Source organism: Pinus tabuliformis, chromosome X, assembly GCF_031772625.1.
Source record: "Pinus tabuliformis cultivar Carrire ecotype Pingquan chromosome X, CPIR1, whole genome shotgun sequence".
Taxonomy (NCBI): domain Eukaryota; kingdom Viridiplantae; phylum Streptophyta; class Pinopsida; order Pinales; family Pinaceae; genus Pinus; species Pinus tabuliformis.
In genome coordinates this window covers 1,159,444,742-1,159,450,721 of record NC_142308.1, presented here as the reverse complement: position 1 = coordinate 1,159,450,721, position 5,980 = coordinate 1,159,444,742, and the positions used below count along the sequence as shown (strand labels likewise).

General features: G+C 32.2%; 1 non-coding gene across 1 annotated transcript; it reads right to left on the bottom strand.

The window, feature by feature from the left end:
- Positions 1-3,842: 3,842 nt before the first annotated feature.
- LOC149144014 (U6 spliceosomal RNA) lies at positions 3,843-3,947 on the bottom strand. Its single transcript, XR_016265329.1, has one exon. It is a non-coding gene; the product is annotated as a U6 spliceosomal RNA (small nuclear RNA).
- Positions 3,948-5,980: the final 2,033 nt, after the last annotated feature.

The window sequence follows — 5,980 nt, the reverse complement described above, 5'->3', positions numbered from 1 at the left end:
TTAACCTCTATGGGTCACATGGCATATTTGTGTTATAACCGGTTGCAGTTTGGGGGTTAGTATTGCTAGTGGTCTTACCTGCCAGCAGTCCCATAAGAACTGTTCACATGTCCATGAGATAACCGTCGATTGCAGTGCCAGATTTACGCAGCTTATCCCTAACCACCATGGATTAACCATTCACATGCGCGCCCAACATTAAATTTTAATTGTCAGTTCTAATGGTTTCATTTGGCGGAGTAGCTAAAAAGGGTGGTTATGCCAATTTAACTAGAGTTAAGTGCCAGTTCACCAAAATTGGAGTATCCTTAGGGGATACATACTAAATGCACTCCAGGAGTAGTTCTTGACCAGAGAGAGTGAAACAAGAGGCTAGCTAGGCTAATTGGAGCCTTGTGAAGCAAATGGAATAGTCTAGAGAAGTTGAAGAAGTCATCTTCATAGAGATTTTAATCCATGGAGGTTTTGGAGTTGAGGGCCACCAGGGGTTGGAGGTAATTGTAGGAGCTACCAGTACTCATTCTTAGCAAAAAAATAGTCATTCCTGACTGTAATGAACCTTCTAAATCCATTTCAGGGACTTTCATAAGCATTTGAAGACTTCTAAAGGTCGAGATGCTACAAGGAATTTTCAGGCAGCCTAGTGTGAACCATGGAGGAAGGCTTAGTTTGGGGATACAATGCTCATTTTGAGCAAATGATCAGTCTATTGTTGGTGCCTGATATGTATTGGAGACAGTAGAAGAGGATTCCGTGACAGTTAAAGAATTCTAAAGGAGTTAGTGCCATCAAGAAGCTCAGGGTAGCTCAGAGCACTAATTGAAGGAATCAAGTCTAAGGGAGCTTAGATCTATTTGCAGAGTAATGATAGCCATGATAGGGATATAGATGGTATTCTAAGCCCATTGATTCAGTTCAGCAACCTTTGGAGTTAAGTGTGGAACTTGTAAAAGAAACTTTGCCATAATCCCAATCAGCCAAGTCAAGATGAAAAAAGCTTAAGAAGACATAGCCCACGATATTTGGGTGAACTCCTAGATTAGATTTGATGTTATGTGTTGATGTTTATTTGCTGAATTATATGGCTATTATATGTGTTTAATATCAGGAGGAACAAATGGAGTTAAAGCACTTAAACAGTTAAAAACAAACAACATACACCTGTGTCAAGTATTTAATTCCGCAAATATCATACGTCAGCTAAAACATTTATTTGTTAAACTTTAAGTGGGAAATTCTTGTAAGCATAACAAGTTATTAAACCCCATTTTAAATCAACGTGAAGAGAGACTCGTCAAGCATCCATGTATTACCAGACTCGTCAAGCATCCATGTATTACCATTATTTTAAATGGATACATAAATGTAAATATAAGTGAAGGCATATGAGTATGCCTAGGATAAACAAACACAACACTTTGATATGACGACGCAGGGTGCAAGGACCCTATTACACTATATTATAATCATAATTTGTGCAAAAAAATAAATAAAAAGAAAGTATAGTTTGACCGTTATTAACCAATGTGGGGGTGTTAAACCCAAATCCTTGTGGAGAAAATACAAAGAAGACCTAAAGTCACTAGTACAATTAAGAGGAACATAATTGGGAAAGGGCTTATACTGCCTTATATTTATAAGGAAAATAATTTCCAGAAATCATTTTGTAAATAGAACCTGCGTGTTTTACCTTAAAAAAATGGCACTATATGACGTTATAGTAAATTAATATGATATTATGTGAAAAAAATTCGAGAGATGTTAAATTATTACAATGCAATCAACTAAAAATATTTTACTGATTTTCAAGAGTAAATAAAATATGTCGACTTAAGTTACATATTTTTATATAAATTTCAGGTATATTTATATTTAAAAATGTGAAAAGAATATATTTTTAATGTTGTATATAATAAAATATTTAATGTTCAAAGAAAAGAATAATGGAAAGTTAAAAAATAGAATAAAAAATATTAAGTATTTTTTAGAATAATAATAATAATAATAAGAGACTTCTACGATTTAGAATTAGGATGATGAGGTGTTTAATTGTTCAATTTATTTGGGTGTTATTCTTGGACATGACTATGATGTAGCTTTACCATTGCTCAGCTTAGAAAAAGAAATAAAAAATAATAAAAGACAATTGTGTAATTCATTCCATTTTTAATATAAAATTGATATCCAACTATTAAAAATATTCATAATAATAAAATATTTTAATATATAAGGTTAGCTATATACTTAAAAATATATTAATATTAATAATAATAAACATTATATGGTTGACAATATAATCTATACATAAAGTGTGTTTGTTACATAAAATATTTTGATGTCAACTATGTATATATATTATATTGTTGAAAAAAAACAGTTATTTATATATCATGTAAAGAAATTGACAAGAAAAAAATGTACTGAAATTTAATAAAAAATTTTTAAACTCACAAGTTTTTAAATTATGTATTTTATGACATTAAAAGATATAATTTAAACAATAGAAAATCACACATTGTATATATGTAAAAAGAACCGCTACAAATTCAATGGGATCGATTGATGAAATAAAATAAAAAAAGCCAGACACAATTAAATAACTGAAATACATAATTAAAGTAGATATACATTGATTTAATTAATTCACTTATATAAAATTAACTACAATACAAATATCAATATTTCGAGCTGGGATATCTCGTAACATGACCCATCACGATTTCAACGAGTTAATCAGATACAATGGATTTGAATACGAAATTGGGCGTCATGGATTTTATGTAATAAAATGGATTTAGCGTTCCGTATTCTCTGATTAATAAAAACGAATCCCATGGTTTATACCAATATGGTTGGCAAGACTACGTACTTACACTTACACAGGCATCTCTATAAATAAAATGACTCTGTACTTACAGTTACACTTACACAGGCGTCTCTATAAATAAAATAGGTCCAGGGAGACAAAACTAGTAGATAGTTTATTAATATTTTTGAAGTAACCTTGATTTTAATCTTGTAGTCGCATGTGTCTTAATAATGATGTTGCTTTAATAATGGTCTTCTTGTCTCACGCCTTTCGGGAGACAAACCAAACGAAACACTCTATTAAATGGGTGTTATGAATTCTCTAATCAAAAGAAATGAATCCCCGTGATTTATTCTTGGTTGGAAAGCATATGTATTTATAATAATCTTGGTTGGCAAGCATCACTATAAATAAAATAGTTCGAAGAAGACAAACATAAAAGACAGTTTTTAATAATTTGAAGTAAGCTTGACAATGTTCTCGTTGTTCCATGTATCTTAGATGAGAGATGACAAATGAGAGATGACAAATGAAACAGATATTCTATTCAAGTAACCTTAATAATTATCTTGCTTTAATAATGGTCTTCTTGTCTCATGCCTCTGCAGCCATACCAAACGAAATACTCTATTAAACTTGCAAAGTAATCGTATCAACGGTCAGGCTGTCTTATGTCTACATGAGCAAAGTTTTAAACGGCATTTAATATATGCAAACGTTACTTCCCAACGATATATATGACCTGCACAAACACTGCCTGGTGGAGATTATTGTCTTACCTTTTGGATTTATCGTGTGGCCTAGAAACCCGAGCTTCCGCCTCATGCGACCATTAACACCATTCCGACTGCTTCGTTTTTTATACAACAAACGGCCAATGTTTTTTTCCATAAACTACGAGCTCCTGTTTTAATAAGTCTCTTCATAGCTGTCAGGAGTTCGGAATTCTAAGGTTTTGCATGCTTTGGCCACCACATGTATAGTACAAAAGCAAAGCATTTAGTTTCCTCGAAAATCGGCTTTTTTATTTATTTTAAATTTGGACCATTTTTTGATTTGTGTATGCCATCTTTGCGCGGGTCCATGTTAATCTTCTATGCATCGTTCCAATTTTATGGATGTCTCCTAAAAATGGAAAATCGACTTTGTTGGGTTAAACAAAATCAGGTACCCTTGGCTCTACGTTGTCAATTTTTTTACACTAAAATTTATAGAATCCAGCTTAACAGGTTACGAGGAAAATACCTGATCCGCTCTTTTTTCTATATGGATTGTTTTGTTCACAGTGCCCGGAACCCTCCATGACCGTTCCTCCTCTATCGCTCTACGTTTGGATTGTCTTTCCCAGAGAATGCACCCCACAGGCTAAGGGGAAAATACCTGATCTGCTTCCCTGTTCTCTCTATCATGATGTTTGGATTTTCTTCCTTATCCCAATATGCTTACAAGGTAACATGTGAAGATTACATTTTGTTTTTGATCGTAAAAGGACAAAAGGAAATATGGAAAGTTTTTCAGTGTTCAGTGTAACGATGCGTAAAAGAGTTTTCTAAGGTACCACTCAACCTTGACACGATACGGCATACAGTGTGTTTGTTTTTCTAATGAGTGTAATCAGAATGGGATTATTAAAACTCAATTAAATAAAAATTAACAAACCTTTTATATTAAATATTAAATGTAATTTTATTCTGTTTTTATATTTATTATTTATTATTTATATATGTTAACTTATTAGTAATTAATATTTACAATTTCAATAATTATTTAAATTTTAGATAAATTCCATAAAAGAAATATATTAGAAAGTAAATTTTAATATTATTAAAGTAAATTTATTATATAAATTTGAACTTATTATCCTAGGTATAACCTAGCTATGTTTTTTAAGTAATACATGGTTATATAAGGCTTAATGGTTTATCAGCAACCTATCACAGGAGAAAGAAAATTGATATAATATAAATATCGTTTCAAAGAATAATTAAAAGGTTCAATAAATTAATATCATAGATATTAAAGTCTCCATAAGTTTAGTAATTTCAAAAAGACATTAATTTTAGTAGCATAAGTATATTAATGAGTAAACAATAAAAACAATTGACTATAAAACGATATATCAATTAAGTAGAATGATAAGAGTCTACCATAATTTGACTACAAGCAATAGAAGTAGAACCAGGGGAGGGAGGAGTTAAGCGAGGATCAACCACTGCTTCAATATCCATTAGTCGTACATTCATCTCCTTATGCTACAAGATGACATCATCCAGGACAAGGGGAATCTACTCCTTCACATTGTTCATGTTTAGGATGACCTTACTCAACAAAGATTTCATATACCAATACAAGTTAGATGTATAAATATATTGTTCCTTAGCGCTACTGACATGGTCAACATTTTATACCTGTGCAAACATAGATTCATTGACTATAAAATGATATATCAATTAAGTAGAATGATAAGAGTCTACCATCATTTGACTACGAGCAATAGAAATAGAACCAGGGGAGTGAGGAGTAAGGCGAGGTTCAACAACTACTTCAATATCCATTAGTCGTACATTCATCTCCTTATGCTACAAGATGACATCATCCAGGACAAGGAGAAACTACTCCTTCACATTGTTCATGTCTAGGATGACCCTACTCAACAAAGATTTCATATACCAATGCAAGTTATATTTATAAATATATTGTTCCTTAGTGCCACTGGCGTGGTCAACATTTTATACCTATGCAAACATATATTCCATCACCTCGGAGTTTGAAAGAGATTGTAATGCCCCCTGAAGATTATCTTTGTCCTTTTTAATTTGTTCTTGTATTTCTCTCCATCCTCCTTCTAAACCTCTACCTCACATGCCACAATAACAATGAGCCTACTGATGGACAATCATGATTGGTGTGAAACCTAGCCAAGAAACCCAAGAGGAGGAAGAGAATCTATTGGAACTGTGAAGCAAGGAGATGAAACAACTATGTGGAAAACAACTACATGGACACAAATATATGATAAGACAAATGAAGAAGACATAAGAGAAACTTTCCCAAAGGATAATGAAACTATGAGAGAGCCAAATCTATGATAGAGAATGATGACCACAAAACTTTGGAGGCCGGAATATAAAGTTGCAAAATTAAGACCCATAAACATAGGTATGAGTGGAG